Source organism: Lissotriton helveticus, chromosome 3_1, assembly GCF_964261635.1.
Source record: "Lissotriton helveticus chromosome 3_1, aLisHel1.1, whole genome shotgun sequence".
NCBI classification, from domain to species: domain Eukaryota; kingdom Metazoa; phylum Chordata; class Amphibia; order Caudata; family Salamandridae; genus Lissotriton; species Lissotriton helveticus.
This window is the reverse complement of record NC_136061.1, coordinates 648,295,987-648,314,273: the sequence shown is the minus strand read 5'-3', so window position 1 is coordinate 648,314,273 and position 18,287 is coordinate 648,295,987.

Sequence of the window (18,287 nt, the reverse complement as noted above, 5' to 3'; positions counted from 1 at the left end):
TAAGGCATACTTGACTGACTGCCAACGAGGAATGTTGTACAGTAGTCGAGCGGCACAGTTTTGTGTAACCTGAAGCCTGTTGGTCACTGCTGCCGGGGCTCCTAGATATAAAGCATTTCCATAATCCAGGCGACAGAGGATCAAGGCCTGAACCATGACCCTCCTCGCCTGGAGAGGAAGCAGAGGGAGCACTTTGCGGAGCATCTTCATAAGCCCTACACAGGTAGCAGCTGTTTTGGTGGCTTGAACCGAGAAGTCGAGCGCTTTATCGAGCCAGATGCCCAGGCTCTTTATCTGAGGTTTAGAGGGAGGGGGGACACCGAGGCAGGTGGGCCAAATGGAGGCTAAAGGGGTAGGCGGGGAGTTGTTCAGAAGCATAATCTCCGTCTTCCCTCCGTTAAGTTTGAGACAGGAGAGTTGCATCCACTTAGCAACAGCCTCAAGACAGGGACCTATGGTGTTGGACGATCCTTCCGTGTGGTCAAGAGAGACCACCAGTTGGGTGTGTCCGCGTAGGTGACAATACGCACACCAAAGGGTTGGACTATCCCTGCTAGAGGTTGCATGTAAACGTTAAAAAGTGTGGGGCTCAGGGAGGAGCCCTGTTACAACCACAACCAAACCAAGTACCAAATTTGCTACGATTAGGCATCTTCGCTCACTAATCGAGCTTCAAACTTCAAGGGATTATCTCTACCGATACACTCGTAAACATATGAGACCCTCGGCTTTGGAAATTGCAATTTTCAAATCAAAACTAAAGACCAAACAAACTAAGAACCAAAGGACCAAAAACTAAGGACTGGCAGCGACCCACTTATACTTAACTGAGGTATCAGTCACGCCACCAGAAGACCCGTCTATCGTCTCGCCGTACAAAGCATCACAAATGGGTCCAAGATAGGGCGACAGTCAGGGCAGCAGTCCTTCGTAGCCGTCAGGAAAGCAGGAAGCCTCGCAGCAAAGACCTTCAGTCCACGTTCGACATGCCGGGGTCGATGAAGTGGTGGCCGTCCTCCAGAATTTCCTCACGAAGCTCCTCACGATCTTCAGGCTTGGACCGGTACCGCTGAAGTCGCCCCACGCTGGGCGCCAACTGAAGAACCGGGCTTTTTAATACCCAGCGGCGCCAGGGGCACACCCAAAGTCTTCGGGTTCCACCTGTCTTAGAATACAGAGACACGGAAACTTCTTGGTGGCGTCAAAGATCAAATTTATTGGCTGCAGCCAGTAACAGAAGTCCTAGAAATCATCATGGTATGAGTTCTCAGGAGACTGCTCAATTTTACAAAGCAAGTCATCCCTTTTTATGCCAAACATTATGCTACAGGCAAACATTCCTTGTTTACAGTTTAACCAATCACATGTTTCTACAACAAAAGTTTTGCATGACGACAAACCCATTTTTCAGTTGCCCAGCCCATGATCAATCATCAGTCAAACCCAACATTCTTCTTTAGACAGGTCGAACGAACCCATAATGAAAAAGGCCACAACCCAATCATAAATAGACCATAAAGAAAGGAGCAGAAACAGATGAGAGTAGGATAAGGCATATTTGTGTGCAGTGAAACTTTTACGATGTCCTCTGCTCTGATCCTTAATCTTGATCAGCTAAAGGGCAGGAACTGGTTTAACAAGGTCAGCTTCAGGCAACAGGGTCAGTTCACTCAGGTCAAACAGAAGTCAGCACGAACTGGAGCTAAGGTGTACGTGTCCTTAAAAAGACTAGTTCAGCCACAGTCATCGGCCACAAAATGGCTGCCATACACAAAATGGAACCCAAGGGTTCAGAACGAAATCCCTAAATACGTAGTGAATCCATCGGTCTAACATGACGAAAACACTCATACTTGCTGCACTAACTAGTTACGGTTCGCTAATATCAAATTCGTAACAAAACCATGACCTTTATGAAACGGGTTCAGAATTCACGGAACCTCAGATCTAGGTGTGCTTCTGATTGGCATGCGGCATAAAGTGAAGAATAAAAGGCGAGCATTTCTGCTTGCACAGCCTCCTGTCCAGCAACTATTCCATCATCAGCAGTATGTAAATCCCTAATGTATTTACTTGCCCACAGCTTTTTAAAAAGGCCCAACAGTGTTTTTCCAGCTCGGTCTCCTTCACTGTATTGGCAAATACGTGTTTCTTTACCCAGATAGCGTGTCTCTCTGTGAGCTGCCTCCTCATACTCCACCACCTTTTCTTTGATGCGTCCAAGGGTTGTTAACTGGTTAGAGATGAAGTACTCCGACGCGATCACCCGTATTTCCCCCTAAAGGCGCTTGAGGTCCCCTTTAATCGAGCGCAAGACACCTGCCTGCTTGACAATGCATTTGCCTCTTATAACATATTTGAATGCCTCCCACAGTATGGAGGGGAATCTACTGTACCAACGTTTATCTCGAAATACTCTACTATGGCAGATCGGGTCGCTTCCCGAAAGACCGGATCTCGAAGTGCGCCGGAGGGAAGTCTCCAGCTGAAGGCCCTGTTTGGGTTGCCAGTCAGCGAGAACTCCAGTAGCACCGGAGTGTGATTGGAGAGGGTGCGAGCAAGGTGGGTGGTGGTATGCACCCATGTGTCTACCTCCTGTGACGTAAGCCAGTAAACAATTCTGGACCAAGTGGGGCCCGCTGTGGATACACAAGTGCCCTCCCTGCTGGGTGGGTGTCGACGGCGCCAAATGTCTACCAGCTCTTGGTCCTCCACAAGGACCTGCAGCTGCTCCACTGCCTGCCGGTGGGGCCGGCGGGAATCTCCCAATCTGTCCTTGGCTGGATCTAATATAACATTGAAGCCTCCTTCCCACAAAATGGTGCTGGGACCCAGTGTCTCCACTAACCGCCAAACCTCACGGAAGAAGTGTGGATCGTCCACGTTAGGACCTCAGACTGATATCAGCCTGACCGGTTGTCCCCCAAGCACCCCTGTAACCATTACATATCTCCCTTGGGGGTCGCTGAGCGTGGTGGGCGTGCGCCATGGGAGCCCTTCCTAAGAATGATAGCTGTGCCTCTCGCATAATTTGAGTAGCTGGCTATAAATTTCTCTCCCATCCAACTCGCTTGCAGATGCACGCAGCTTGCTCCCGTCAGATGCAACTCCTGCAAAAGCAGATGTCTGCACCATTGCGGCTAAGATACACCGCTACCAGTCAAACCTTTCTACAGTCGTTCAGGCCACATACATTTCACTTACTGCTTTCACTGTGGCCACACTATTAGCAGTCACGCCCACCCATGCAATCACATGATTCCTTGTGCGCCGGATTCATGACGGAGCCGAGCTCCTGTTGAAGGGAGGCCAGAGAGGGGAAGGGGTGGGGGGACATAGAAGGGAAAGGAGAACATTGCAGCCGTTCTAGTCTGCAAAATAGCCGGAAATCCCACCCCCCTTCCACTAGCACCACCCAACATGGCTGAGAAGTGATACCCCTACTCCGAACAGGCCGCAAGTGGACAATTAGGAGCACTAGGGGCTCGGCACATCCCTGCGGTTGGATTCTGGGTGGCTGGATGAGGTGCGCCTGAGAGTAAATCCTCTCAAGCATTCCGGGAAACATGTTAAGTTACTAAATAGGTATTGCAAGGGGGAAAGTCATTCTGGAGAAATGCAGCGGGAAGCCTATCCCTACTGAGCCATGAATAACGCAGTACAGCAAGCATCTTTCATCGCCCCGTCATTTTAATTAAGACGGTCATCTTCCGCTGGGCTTCTCTCTGCACGTGTGGGCGGTTTGAAATGCTTGAGATCATGTCACATTTAGATGCGAGTTTGGGATCCATAAAGAATGTGGTTTTGCCGGAGTGGAAGATTTGGAGCTTTGCAGGGTAAAGCAGAGAGCACTTGATGTCCTGTTGCTGCAGCAGCCTCTTTAAGCGGCACAAACTCTCTCCTGGCAGCCTGAACAGATAAAGTAAAATCGTGGAAGAAGGACACATCAATGCCCTGGTATCTCATTTCCTGCTGGTCCCTGGCCTTGCGTAATACAACATCACAGTCACTGTAATTTAATAGTTGTGCAATCATTGGTCTGGCCGGGGCTCCCGGAGGGGGTCTCAGACCAAGGGATCTGTGGGCTCACTCGACTATGTAGACCGCTGACAGGGAGTCTCAAAATAGGGACCAAAGCATCTCTTTAACATAATCCTCGACCTGGGTCATTGATGTGCTCTCTGGGATTCCCAGAATTCCCAGATTATTACATCTTGACCTAGCTTGTAGGTCTTCATTCTTGTTTCGTATCTGCTTTGCCTATGAAGCTCGATCGCTCCAGCACCTCAGGGAGTGTGCTTCACTAGGGTAACTGTATCCGTTGCAGTGTCTCTGTCATGTGGGGCACAGGTCACCTAGGAGCTTTGCCGCTCACGAGCAACATCCTCCTCAAGGCAATGGCATTGTGTTCTGCTGGCCTGGTACAATGTCTAACGTGGGCTTGCCTCCCAAAAGGTGGGAAGTGAGGCAATGAGGTTTCCCATACCAAGTGGCAACATCTCACGGAGCTCACAGTATTAGCAGCCCACTAATGGCACAACCCCCCCCCCCACAAGGGCCGTAAGTTATCAAGGCACCTCGCTCAGCAATTAGCACAACAGGGGGGGAGCGCCCAAACCCACCAGGCCTCTCCTCTTGTTGGGTTCTGTTTGGGGGGCCAGAATTCTGCCTCTGCACTGGCACAAACACCCAGCGAACGGGACCTGTCGCAGAACAGCAATGCCCGGCAGGGCCGAATCACAGTGCCGTACAGTAACGAGCTAGCTGTCTCCCCTGTGCAAAGTGCACCTTAAGTGCGAGCGAAGGCCACTCCTGTCTCGGGGCTCCCACTCCATTCCCACAGCCTGGTGCCGGTGTTCCCTGCAAAGGGGTAGGCATGCACCCACTGCTATGTCTCTCCCCCGCTGCTGCTCCTACCTTGCCTCCCGGGAATATGGGGCCTCACTTTTTCCCTCCGTATCAGCTGCCAGCAGGTCAGGCCCTCCGGCCCAGGGGGTTCAGCAGGGCCGAGTGGAGAAGTGTCACATTCCTCTCAGGCCCCGCCACATCCCCCCCCGAGTCTAGCCTCTAGCCACCCTAGTCAGGCCCCCAGCCAGTTTCCACACCCTCTTGGGGCCGCTTCTCTGCTCAGTGACGCAATGAGCTGGGGGATCTTCCAGCCGGTCTCTCTCCGCAGTCTCATCCGTCCAACTCACCACCAGGGTCCTCGGGGAGAAGCAGCACAGTCAGCCCGACCCCTCCTTAAGTGGTTCCTAACGCTACAGGGTGTGCCAGGTCTCCTCGGGCTCTTTCACCTCCCGGTTCAGCGCGGGTCCAGGTCAGAGCTGGCCTCGGGCTATTCTCGACAGGACATCTGCAAGTGATGTTGATGGCGTCAAACCACACTGCTCACCTCCCTTCATATCTGGCCATGCAGCTGTGGGCCGAGGAAGCAGCAGCCCACTCGCCGGAGTGCAGGGCCTATAGATCAGCCATGTTCATTTTGATTATCACGGGGCTGTCATGTTGCTTCCTCGGACAGCACTCGTGGCTTTGCTCTCTCTCCTCTGCTGCTCAAAACGTGCAATCTGGGCAGTCCAGGGCTCAGTTACTTACTGCCACAGGTGTCGGGAGGCATTACCCAGCATGTAGGGCCTACGATGTTTGCCCGGGCTGCTGGATTAATGCCGCTACGTCAGTCCAGCCTGCAGAGCCTCAGAATGTGGCGGCCATCTTGCAGCTGGCACTCTAGCACCCCCTTGGCTGATTAATTAAGAAACCATTGCAGACTCTTCTGTCCTCTTGTCATCTTAGTGAATCAGTAATATCAAGTGAGATAGCGTTCTCTGTGTCTTTCTTTATGTAGCTCGTACAGTTCCAAGCTATTTCACAGTGATGTGTAGAATGCATCTATGCAATACAAAAATGGGAGATTTAGTTTGTCTATCAAGGGGGGGTCAAGAAATGAGAATAGAATCAAAGACCATTCATTGCAATGCATTAGTTCTAAATGTAGCTTTTGTTAAGGAAATTTGGAATAAGGACGTTAGGATTAGTATGGGCAACTTAACAGAAGTTGATAGACTCAAAACTAGTACTATAGGCAAATTTTGTGGAGGTTAACTGAATCACTAATCTATTTTTTTTTTATCTTCTTCATTTCTTACATGAGCGTCCAAGGACAAGAAGAGGGATGTTGCGATGCGGGTTCGGGATTAGCTGATCAGTAGGCCCTGACCACCAGTACCTCTGCCAAGGGCTCTGCTAACCCCTGTAAATCCTAATATTTATTATTATAATTTCCCTAATGTTGGGTTTTAAGATTGTTGTGGGCTTAGGGTAGTATATTGGGGCATTGGAATGTTGGTGCTGACTTCCAGGACAGGAGTTGCTGCCCGGAGGTTGGTGTTAATGGCAAAAAATGAACTTGCTCGAGGACAGGATAGTCTCTTTTTTTTCCAACTCCTCAATCCAATTTTCATTTTAGTCCTGCTATCCCTGCATTTTTTGTTTCCTTATTTTATGTTTTTTATTTTAATTTGGTAGCTTATTTTTTACCGAACTCTAGTTCACTTATCGTCTGCTTTGTTGGTAATCTTTCCCTCTACCCTCTATATTTTGTGGTACTGTATGACTAAGAACACATTTTTGGCACTCTACTGTCTACCGTGAAGTTAGCAGTCCCAAGTAAGCTAGTATTATAAATCTTATTCATTGTATGTTTGTTGATAAGGCTTTCTTTTTCTTGCTCATGCTCAAACAGTTAACAAATGAGTGGCCATGGTCTTGAACCACCCCCAATGTTGTTGTCTAAATCAATTTTACAGTATACCAGCAGCTTCCATGACAGTGCATTATGGCTGGAAAGTATGAGGTCTCATTGTATTTGCCAACCAACACCATAAGGGGCATATTAGCAAGGTCCTGAGATAATTATCGCTCAGCGCTTTTAGCGTGAGGATAATTACCGCAGGCTAACGCTGGATTCCATTGCAGAGAAGTGGCTCCACGACCGCACACCAGACAGCCACGCAGACCACAAGGACACCATCCGCAGACATCACCACCTCATCAGAACAGCCAAGAGATCTTCCTTCAAAGACCCCCGGACAACAACGCACACAACAACAAAGAGCTTTTCAACATAGTGAAGGCACTCTCCAACCCCAGCGCCAACACCAATGACATCCTGCCCTCGCAAGATCTGTGCGACTCACTGGCCACCTTCTTCCATCGCAAGATCGCCGACATCCACGACAGCTTCAACACCCTGTACGCTCCGACCACGACAGACCCCACCCCGAACGCCACCTGCACCAATCAGCTGACCTCCTGGTCCCACGGCAACGACGTTGAGACACGCAAGGTTATGAACTCCATCCACTCAGGATCTCCGTCTGACCACTGCCCACACCATGTTTTCAACAAAGCAGACGCAACCATTGCACCCCAACTACGGACGGTCATCAACATCTCCTTCGACACAGCGACATTCCCGGAAAGCTGGAAGTACGCCGAAATCAACGCCCTCCTCAAGAAGCCCAAGGCAGACCCCAAGGACCTCAAGAACTTCCGGCCCATCTCCCTGCTCCCTTTCCTGGCGAAGGTCATCGAGAAAATCGCCAACATACAGCTAACCCGTCACCTCGAGGACAACAACATCCTAGACCCATCCCAGTCCGGATTCAGACGAAACCACAGCACTGAGACAGCCCTCATCGCTGCCACAGACGACATCTGGTGCCAACTAGACAACGGCGAAACTTCAGCCCTCATCCTCCAAGACCTGTCAGCCGCCTTCGAGATGGTCTGCCACCGCACACTAAGATCACGCCTCCAAGAAGCCGGAATCCAGAAGAAGGCCCTAGACTGGACCACGTCCTTCCTCTCCGGCAGAACCCAGAGAGTCCGCCTCCCACCTTTCCGATCCGAAGCCACTGACATCATCTGCGGTGTACCCCAGGGCTCATCCCTCAGCCCAACCCTGTTCAACGTCTACATGGCCCACCTCCCACAAGTGGCCAGCCAGCACAACCTGAACATCATCTCCTTTGCCGACGATACCCAGCTCATCCTCTCCCTCACCAAGGCCCTGCACACTGCCAAAACCAATCTCCACGAGGTAATGAAGGCCGTCGCCAAGTGGATGAGGAGCAGCCGCCTGAAACTGAAATAGGACAAGACTGAAGTCCTCATCCTCGGCCCCACCCCCTCTGCCTGGGACAACTCCTGGTGGTCGACCGCACTGGGAACAGTGCCGACACCCACAGACCACGCACGCAACCTAGGATTCATCCTCGACTCCTCCCTCTCCATGTCGAAGCAGGTCAACGCCGTCTCCTCCTCCTGCTACAACACCCTCCGCATGCTTCGCAGGATCTACAAGTGGATCCCGACCAAAACCAGAAGAACGGTGATCCAAGCCCTCATCAGCAGCAGGCTGGACTACGGCAACGCACTCTATGCAGGAATCCCGACCAAACACCTACAATGGCTACAACGCATCCAGAACGCATCCGCTCGCCTGATCCTCAACATCCCTCGACGCAGCTGCATCACCTCCCACCTAAGAAACCTGCACTGGCTCCCCGTCAACAAGAGGATCACCTTCAAGCTCCTCACCACGCACACAAAGCACTCCACAACACCAGACCAGCCTACCTGAACAACAGACTCAACTTCCAAACCCCAGCACTCCAACTCCGCTCCGCCAGCCTCACCCTCGCCGCCATTCCGTGCATCCAACTAACAACCTCCGGCAGCAGATCCTTCTCCTTCCTTGCCGCCAAGACCTGGAACACCCTTCCCACCCATCTGCGGCGGACCCAGGACCTGCTCACCTTCAGGAAGCTCCTCAAGACCTGGATCTTTGAGCAGTAGCAGCATCCCCTCCCCTCAGCGCCTTGAGACCCTCACGGGTAGGTAGTGTGCTTTACAAATCCAATGACTGATTGATTGCTTGATAGCATGCTATCAGCAACGCTTATCTCCCAAGCGATAGGAATCCAATGCCTGAGCTGGAAAACAGTGTGATTATCGCTGGAAATCCAGCGATAATCACAATGCAACCATGTAGTCCACCTCCTTTTGGATTACATGGCTATGTCTGAAAATTAGCAGACGTAAAAAAGCAGTGTTAACCGCGGGTAGCGCTGCTTTTTTTTGTCTCTAACAGGGTTAGCGTGAAACTTGATATAGGAGAAATGTCGCTGAGTGACATTTCTCCTATTATTTTGCTTTGGAGCGCCCACTTTGCATCTCATTAGAGATACAAAGGGAAGTGTAGTGGAAAAGGGTGCTAACATGCGATTTTGCATGTTAGCACCCTGTTGTTGATAGGGCGATATTTTGATCCCTGCTTCTTTTGCTTTTAAAGCCAAAAAAGCAGAGATAAAGCCCTTGATAATATACCCTTATGCCTTTTATTGACCATTATTCCACCCAGCATTATGCTTCATTGACTCTGAGTCATCATGATCATAATAGGTTACAGCTCTGCCCCTTTATTAAGAAACATTTTTGGTTGGCTTCACTACGTGGCTTGTCTAACACTGTCGGCCAACAAAATGCCCATAGTGAAATTTTTGTTAAAAGATACAGCAGTACTAACCAAACTGAAGAGATTTATGTTTTGTGGTTGTATTTTTCGATTGAAAAAATTAAGGGAAAGCGTATCTAGCATCTTTAAAATGTATGATCTTTTATTCTAGCCACAGAGACCACCAGTGACTCTGGCTCAAGTGCTGCTGCAAGAAGATAGTCTGTTGGCGGGGGAGAAGTGGAGGTAGGGATGGGCACTGGTAAGTCACATAATTGTTCGCTTATTGACAATTACTATTGTACTTACAAGTTACCAGAGAGTTGTTGACTCACAATAGTGAATCCCCCTGCTTTACCAGCTGCAGCTGTGGTTGAGTTATGGCCTTTTCTATCTGCAACTCAGCAAAAGCTCACATAATGAGGAGGGAAACGGAAAGAACGGAAGGTTAAAAGAAAGGATGGGTAAAACGGTGTATGAGTGAATGGGTGGGTGGGTGGCTGAAAGAGCGAGGGGGTGGGTAAAGGGATGGATGGGTAAAAGTATGGTTGGAAAAAACGGTGGAGATTGAATGGATGGAAAATGGATTGGGAATTTTGGGGAAAATTGAATGAGAGAAAGTAAATCTTAAATCATGGTGGCTATGGGGGTATACACCCGTTACAACGGATCTTTTACTCCGCACTACCATTACAACGCGACCATTACTCCGCATACCATTACAACGCATTGCGCTGGGGGGCGCTCTAGGATAGGGAATAAGTATAATTTACTATCCAACACCTTCCCTAGGGTCTACGGGTACTGGAGTTAGAATAGTAAATTATACTTACCACTATCCAGCGCCCCAAGGCGCTATGCGTTGTAACGGTATGCGGAGTAAAAGTCGCGTTGTAATGGTCTGCGGAGTAATAGTATGCGTTATAACGTCATACATCCGGCTATGGGTGAATTAGGATGAATGAATATTTGGATTGCTTGGATGAATAAGCAAGGAGCTTTTCTCATGGAGAGGGGCATGCTGCTCACCTACTTCACTTACTTTGTTTTATGGTTATTAAAGCTATGGTTCAAACTGGGGGGTATTTTTAATTTTGTTCTACTCCCTTGACTCACTTCATTTGTTAAGCGAGGCAGATGTATCCCACAGATTATCATTCATCACTCCCCTCCCTGCTCATGGCATTTTGCCACCAATGACCGAAGTGTAGTATGGTTCAGTTTGTGACTGTGTTGGTTGTGCAATGTGCGTCTGTTTCAGTTAATGCAGCACTTACAAAGTAAACTTTTCAATGCATTCCAATTTGTAAACCGAACAGACAAGGTGTGTTTCCCTTCACCCACTCAGTAACCTCTTAGTACTTCACTCCTTTATTCTTTCCTAAGTTCTTCCATCCCAGTCTACCAAAAAATTGAAAAGTTCATTCTTGGCATCTGTCATAGTTTATAGCCATGCAAAGTGATTCCAAAATGTATTTCATTGTTTCCCATAAAAGACTTATTTTATGCCTGTTCATATTTTTTCCTTTCAACGTCCGTCAACTACAGTGACTGAATATGCTAAAGCTTAATAGTCAGAATACAAATCGATTATCAGTGTAGAGACAGTGACCCCTCTTTTCCATATCAAAAGCTCTACCCTACCCGCCAAATCACTCTACCCTACCCTGCAGTAGAGTAAGTCAAGTTTCCTTTCTATACTGCCTGGTGAATTAATCTTTTGAAAATAATATGTGGTGGTAGGGCAAGTACAGTGAGTAAAGTGGGACCAAATGCATGATTTGATTTCAAGTTGTTTGGTGAATGGGATATGCTTTGACAACATGCCATGTACAATCTAGATAGCCCATTCCTTTCCCTGCAGGCCAGTGCATCACTTCATCCAATATATACTTACGGCAGACAGGATGATATCCGCATGTTATCTGTGAGGTGTGAGTCAGAGAATCTTATTTATTATTCATCTACCTATTTGGAGTCAGGGTAGAAAAAGAAAGGCATTTGGAAAAGAGCAGGGGAATTGGAATTTAAAAAATACAACTGTAAACTAAAGCTGCCCTGCTGCAGACAGTAGCAAAATGCTCAACACGTTGGCTATCAATGAGCATGCCTCCATGAATTTAGCCCAACACACAACTTGCACTCCATAGTACATAATGCCTTACTGATTAACCCCTTCCATGCGGGGCACATATTCCTCCGCTGTGCTGGGGGGCGGGGTGGTGAGTACAGCGCCCCAGTGCTCATGACGAGGTCAGCTCGTCATGAGCCACGGCGCTCCGGTGCTCATGACTAGCTGAGCTCGTCATGGCCACACCCGTTCCCATGGAACGCTCAGCGCCGCAGGGGAATCAGCCCAGCATGCGAGCGTTCCATGGAACGGGCGCGGTCATGAGCACTGGAGTGCCGTGGCTCATGACGAGCTGACCTCGTCATGAGCACCCAGGGGTTATTGAGAGGTCATTTCTTTTTCCACTATGGTGTCCGTTTAGTTCGTTGAAAAGCATTTAGATTAAAACAAAAATCAAATCACTGTTGTTTAATCTGGTGTTATTCAGCCTTAATACTTTTCTGACACACAGTCAGTGCTTTATACAATGTATGTGTGGATAAAACATAACATTGGCCTTGTGACTCTCCTAATCATAATCACATCAAATTCCAATGGCCCTAGGGGACCAGTACTTTACTGCTAATGAGCCACCCACTAATTTCAAACAATCATTTGCACAGAGCATTATTTACAATGTGCATTTTTTCTTTTTCTTTTTCTCAATATAGCTAATCCTGCTGGTCTTCAAGTAGCACTGAACAGACAGGAGATAGCAGCTCATCTGCTGCAGCAGAGGCTGGACCATATCCAGCAAGAGTACCTGCTGCTGGTGGCCCTGAAAGACGTAGATTCGGAAACAGCTCCCTCTCAGCTGGGCCCCAGTGCAACCAGTCACCCTCAGCCTCCAGCCTTCCGCCATCCCATTGCTGGCGGCATTGACAGGGGCCCTGACAACAACTTCTACCACCCCTCCCAATCTGAGTAACCCTGGGCATAGTGGGGCTTCGCAAAGCTACGCGAAGTGGGCAAAAAACTACGCCCACCCACGCACTTCGCGTAGCCCCACTACGCGCCACCCGCCTCCCTCCCGCCCTCCCTAAATGCTTAAATGATATTATAAAAGAATTATAAAACCACTTACCTTGTCCGGCGCGTCCCCGGGGCTCCCTCTCGTTATCGCGCCGCCGGCTCGCGCGTCTTGGATACTAATGCGCATGCGCGACCGCCTGCGCATGCGCATTTCTCGCGAGAAATGCACGGGCGGCCGCGCATGCGCATTAGTATCTAAGACGGCGGCGCGATGACTGCTTCGCCTACTTTGCAATGGGCGAAGTATGCAACACTACGCCCACTTCGTGGGCGTAGCGAAGTTGCCCGCCCAGGGTTAAATCTGAGGTGCATCCTGCAGAGGCTGGACGCTATGGAGAGTTGGTTCGTCAGGATGGAGCAGAGCCTTTACTTTAATTTGCACTGCTATCTTTAGTTTTCATGCAGATTGTTTATCTACTTGTAGGAGTGTATAAAGCTTAGTTATAAATAGTTGTACCTCTGTAACAATTTGACCATTAGGACAGATGCTGCCAATCCATAACCCTAATATTGTCTATAGCAACTTAGATAAACAATTACTTGCAGTAGCAGTTAGTAACTAACTACTAGTTACTAACTTAACTAGTTCACTTCACTCAATAGTTGTCTTAACTAAATATAGATGAAGTAATAACAGGGATGGCATCACAACTTCACAAGCGAGGTCCCACTCCCACTCAAGTGAGTTCCAACTGTAGGAATAATTGGAAGGATTATCCATTGCTGGCAACTAAAGGGCAATAAAAACACCGAGTTAGTGGGTTGTAAATGATATCAACGGGTTACAAATAATTGAGACCAGACCACTACAGAAGGACAGCACTCATCTGGACAATCTGTTGTGGAAGGAAACAAAGGAATGCGAATGACACAGTAAAGTTAAATGCTTTGCAAACAGTTCTTCTGCCCTGGAGACCCAAGTTATCAGATGTCTAAATGTTCTGTCTTCTAGCTTGAAAAAAATAAAATTATGGAGGCGTGAACCCACCCACCCAGTTCTGCAAATATGATTGTAAAAAGAAAAATTATATTGTATTGTAAAATTAGGTGGTGCGTCTGTATTCTTCGCGGGAATGTCCATCACTCTTCGGTGCCTGTCTGGGCTAGTCCTGTAGGTAACAAGGAGTGTTGAGCTCAGCTTTCACCTTTTGTTCATGCAGGTGATGAGAAGACCTGCAGATTGTAAAATACATCTTTATTTCAGAGTTAAGGAGAAGGACAGAAGGAAGGTAAGCTTTCTGAGGAGTGTGCCATGATTAATTAGAGGCAGAGTAAAAAAAAACAAGAGGACGTAACTCTTTCTAGTTCACATAGCTGAGTACTAGGCCTCAGACCCACAGTTTCCCTGTCCATAACTTCTTGCTTCCAGAGGTTGATGAGGTGTGATGAGATGATCCATCTTTCTCCAGACTGCGAGTAATTCTGTCGCAGTCACATTCTGAGCAAGATAGATGTGTAGGGCACTGCTGTTAAAGAATAAATATAGAAACAGTATTGCAGTATTTGGTGTAGGTTTTTGTTTGTTAGCTAAAGTGACTGTTCTGGTTTCAGAAGAACCAGAAAAAAGGAGTGGACCCTGCAAGTAAATCTGGCTAAGTCATTCAGGCCCCAAACATTGCAAATCATCTCAAGTGAGTTACCAAATTCCAAGTGAACACCCTCCCTCACTGTCTACCACCACATAAATCATAAATCAGCAAGCAATGAGGCGTGGGGAACAAAGAACGCATGCAAGCCTATGGCAAAAGATACTCGTTGGATGTCCAAAATGGCTGTTAGCTAGTGCCACATGGTCAAACAACAATAGCAAGCAAAGAGGCATAGGGAACAAAGAATGCATATAAGCTTATAGCAAAAACACATTGGCTGAATGCACAAAATTACTGCCAGCCAGTGCCACATGGTCATACAACAACAGCAAGCATGGGGAACAAAGAACGCATGTAAGCCTATTGCTAAAGCACACTGACTGGATTCCTGAAATAGCTGCCAGCCAGTGCCACATGGTCAAACAACAACACTGAGCAAGGCGGCCTAGGGAACAAAGAGTCATGCAAGCCTATGGCAAAAGCACCTGGCTGGATGCACAAAATGGCTGCCACCCAGTGCCACATGGTTAAACAACAACACTGAGCAAGGAGGCAGGGGGCACATAGAACACATGCAAGCCTATGGCAAATGAGCAATGACTGGTTGCAAAAAATGGCTGGCAGCCACATGGCCATGCAACAACAGCAAGCACGTAGGCATGGGAAACAAATAGAACACATTCAGGCTTTTGGACACAGACTCTACAAAAGGGCCCCTGGCCACATGACATGGAGAACAAAGGCAATTTAATGGTGGGTGGCCTATGGCAAACACACACACACACACTGGACAAAGGAAGCATGGCAACACTGAAGAAAACACTACCATTACTTCAGTGAAGCCAAAAATTAAAATTAACTTAGCCATAAATATTTTATAATAACACACATCCCCCAAGGCATCAAATATTACCCCACATATCCAATTTCTGTGCACAAAAATGCAAAATATGGAAACAAAATCATATTTCGTATTTAAACCAATGCTATTGCAGCCCTAAATTATGTTTTAAAACATCATATACCACAGAAACAGTTGTTTCATGCACCCATGACAAGCACTGGCTTGGGCCTACTCAACGGCCCATTGTCAGACCAGGAAACAAAGTAAAATGAATAAATATTGCAAATTTAACAAATATGTAGAAAATGTCCTGAGCTGTGCAGCATCGTTCCTTTACAACAGAAGAATAATTAAATCCCAAAATATAACTAGGCCCCTACTGAAACTTCAGACCACCCACACCACAATACATGTTTTAAAACAAATACAAGTACAAATAAATACTGGTGCATGTCCTCTATCAAACAAACAACACCCTTATACAGGAGTTTTTGAACTTACTTGTAAAATCTCAGAAACAAAGTCATTAAATCCAATTATACATATGCAGAAGAAAAAGAGAGTGATCCTTTCAGCTCCAAATCCAAATGAAAAGTGACCAGGAGATGGACAAAGCACTTGGAGGAGCCTGTTGGACATAAACAGGAATTTGGTGTCTCTGGGCACTTCTTTTAAAAAATGCTCCTCGCACAAAAATTCAACTCCGGTCTGCTGAAGAAGAAAATCCACTTGAAAAGCTTCTTTAATTGCTTCTCGATCATAAAAGCTACCCGAGATGTATGTATTCCTGACCGCAGTTGGCACAACATTGGTGCCGTCAATGCCGGAAGCCATGCCAGTAAGTGCGCAATCTCGGTGGAGTTCGCTAGCAGTGCGAGCGAGTGCCAAGTCTCACACGTACTCGCTAGCGACCCAAGAGTATCGTGGCACTCGCGGGTGAGCACCAAAACAAATCTTGAGCATGCAAATTGAAAAAAACCTCAGCTTACACCTAAAATCCGGAATTCAGTAACTCCCCTCTCCTCAATGAGCGCCTATATTCTGCAAACTCTGCTAGAGGAGCAGAGTTTTATGTCTGGCCCTATTGTTAAGTAGGGATCCTGCTTGCTACATTAGATCTGTCATTGAATCTTGGTCTAGTTTCAGGTTAGGGTGTTCTACGCAGGCTGAGCCCATCACGAATGCACTTTCACTAAGAGATCTCCAGATTGGTTATTCTCCTGGTGTGTCATGGGCATTTTTCCTCAATGGTGTGAGATAGTATTGTATTGGGTGATTGATAACGAAAAGTTCGGGTGAATGTGAAAGGTGCAATCTTTTGTGAACGTAGGTGTAGAAGAGGTTCAGGGCCAGATGTAGGTGGCTAAATACCGGTCGGTAATGCCGAAATTCTGTAAATTTCAGCGTTACCGACCGGTATTTAGCCATTCCTAATGTAGGTAAGGAATCCGTAAATAAGGAATCTGTAAATAAGGAGTCGGTAATACCGATTCATTAAAGAGTGCTTTTGAGCCTTAAGAAATCGGTAATTACCACCCACTTCAAGTAGGTGGTAATTACTGATTTCCTTTAAAAAATCGTTTTTTTGTTTTTTGTTAAGTTCCATGTGGCACACATTCATGCCCCTAGGGCATGTATGTGCGCCACATGTGCACACATGCACATTTCAGGGGTGCAACAGGGTGTCCGTTTGACACCCTGGCACCCTTGAAAGTGCCCCCGCTATAAGTGATTCGGTAATACCGAATCGCTAATAGTGAATGTCTTCACATTCATTCCTATTGGCTTCCAAGCCCATAGAAATGGATGGGTAGGTATTCCTTATTACCGAATCTCAATTACCGATTCGGTAATAAGGAATATTAAGGATTCAGTATTTTTTTACCAAACTTTTACCTACATAGGAAATACCGATTTCTTAATAGCGAATCAGTAAAAGTCGTAAACTTAGGATTTTGTCTCAGATTACTTTGGTGAATCGGGCCCTAGGTTTGGAAAGATGTAGATGACAAAGGTAAGGGTAAAGTTTTCGAATGGTGGATACTTAGGAATGGGGAAGGTTTGGTAGGGGAATGAGCTGGAATAGTACCTATTTTTTCTCACACTGCACTTCTTGCCATTTCTTAATACTGTTATTCCCTGGTGCTATTATTACCCACTTCACCAGCCAGGGAAAGAGGAAGGATTGAGCCTGTCTAGCCATTGTTTGAACTCCTAACTTACAGTCCTCCACACCTCAGAGGTAAGACTACATCTTACAAAGCCATCTTATCGGCTTGGCTGGCGGAAATAGAAATAGAGTAGTGCACTAGAGGGGTCGGGATCACAGCAGTAAGGTGCAGGTGAAATGGGAAAGAGGTGCAGTGGTGGCATTCTAGGGCTGGAAGCTAAGTGTGCTTTCAAGTGTGGAGTTGGTGAGAGGAAACTGATAGATGAAACAGTGGTTTAGTGCAGCTGCAGGCTTTGCCTGGTTCAGGCTGGTCTTTAGCCTGGAAGAAGTGGCCCTGCCGGGGGCACCCAAAGTCAGTGGGGCGCACAGATCATGCCACAGTTTCCATGTGTTCTGGCTCCAGTGAAAACTCCTTTTAATTTTAGTTTTGTACATTAGCTGCTGCTGCCGTGCTCATAAAATCCCAATTGCCTCATCTTCCCCTTCCTCCCTCTTTCCTAAAATACCCTTCCCTTGGCACCATCACCTTTCTTATGGTCATGGTGTGAAAGAGCTAAATGAAGAGAATCAGGTGAAGTAAGGGAGGAGTGCAGGTATGTGTGCTCACAGGCTAGTCACTACTCTGAGTGATTCAGCCAGGGACTGAGTTGTGCACACAAAAGTGTCATCCTAGAAGATCACCACCAGTAGCAGCGAGGCAGAGAAGGAGAGGCTGAAGTGACCATCAGACCTCCATGGTGGCAGGGGATGTCTGTAGAGAACAGGGCTTTAAGTGGGATGAAAAAACTGGGGGGGTCTCTCAAAGGGGTGTGCCCAATGTAATTACGCGTGTGGTTTAAAAACCCGTAAGCTAAAAATCTGTGCTCAGCATAGTTTGCTGGCAGTGCTGCCCGACTTGTATTTTGCTGTTTCTGTCATAGCATTCAGATATATGATACAATAAGTAACATCATACCTACAACAATTATTCAGGACTATTGGCTTTCTGAGTGGTTGTTAGTTGCATAAGAAAAATATGCAGCAAC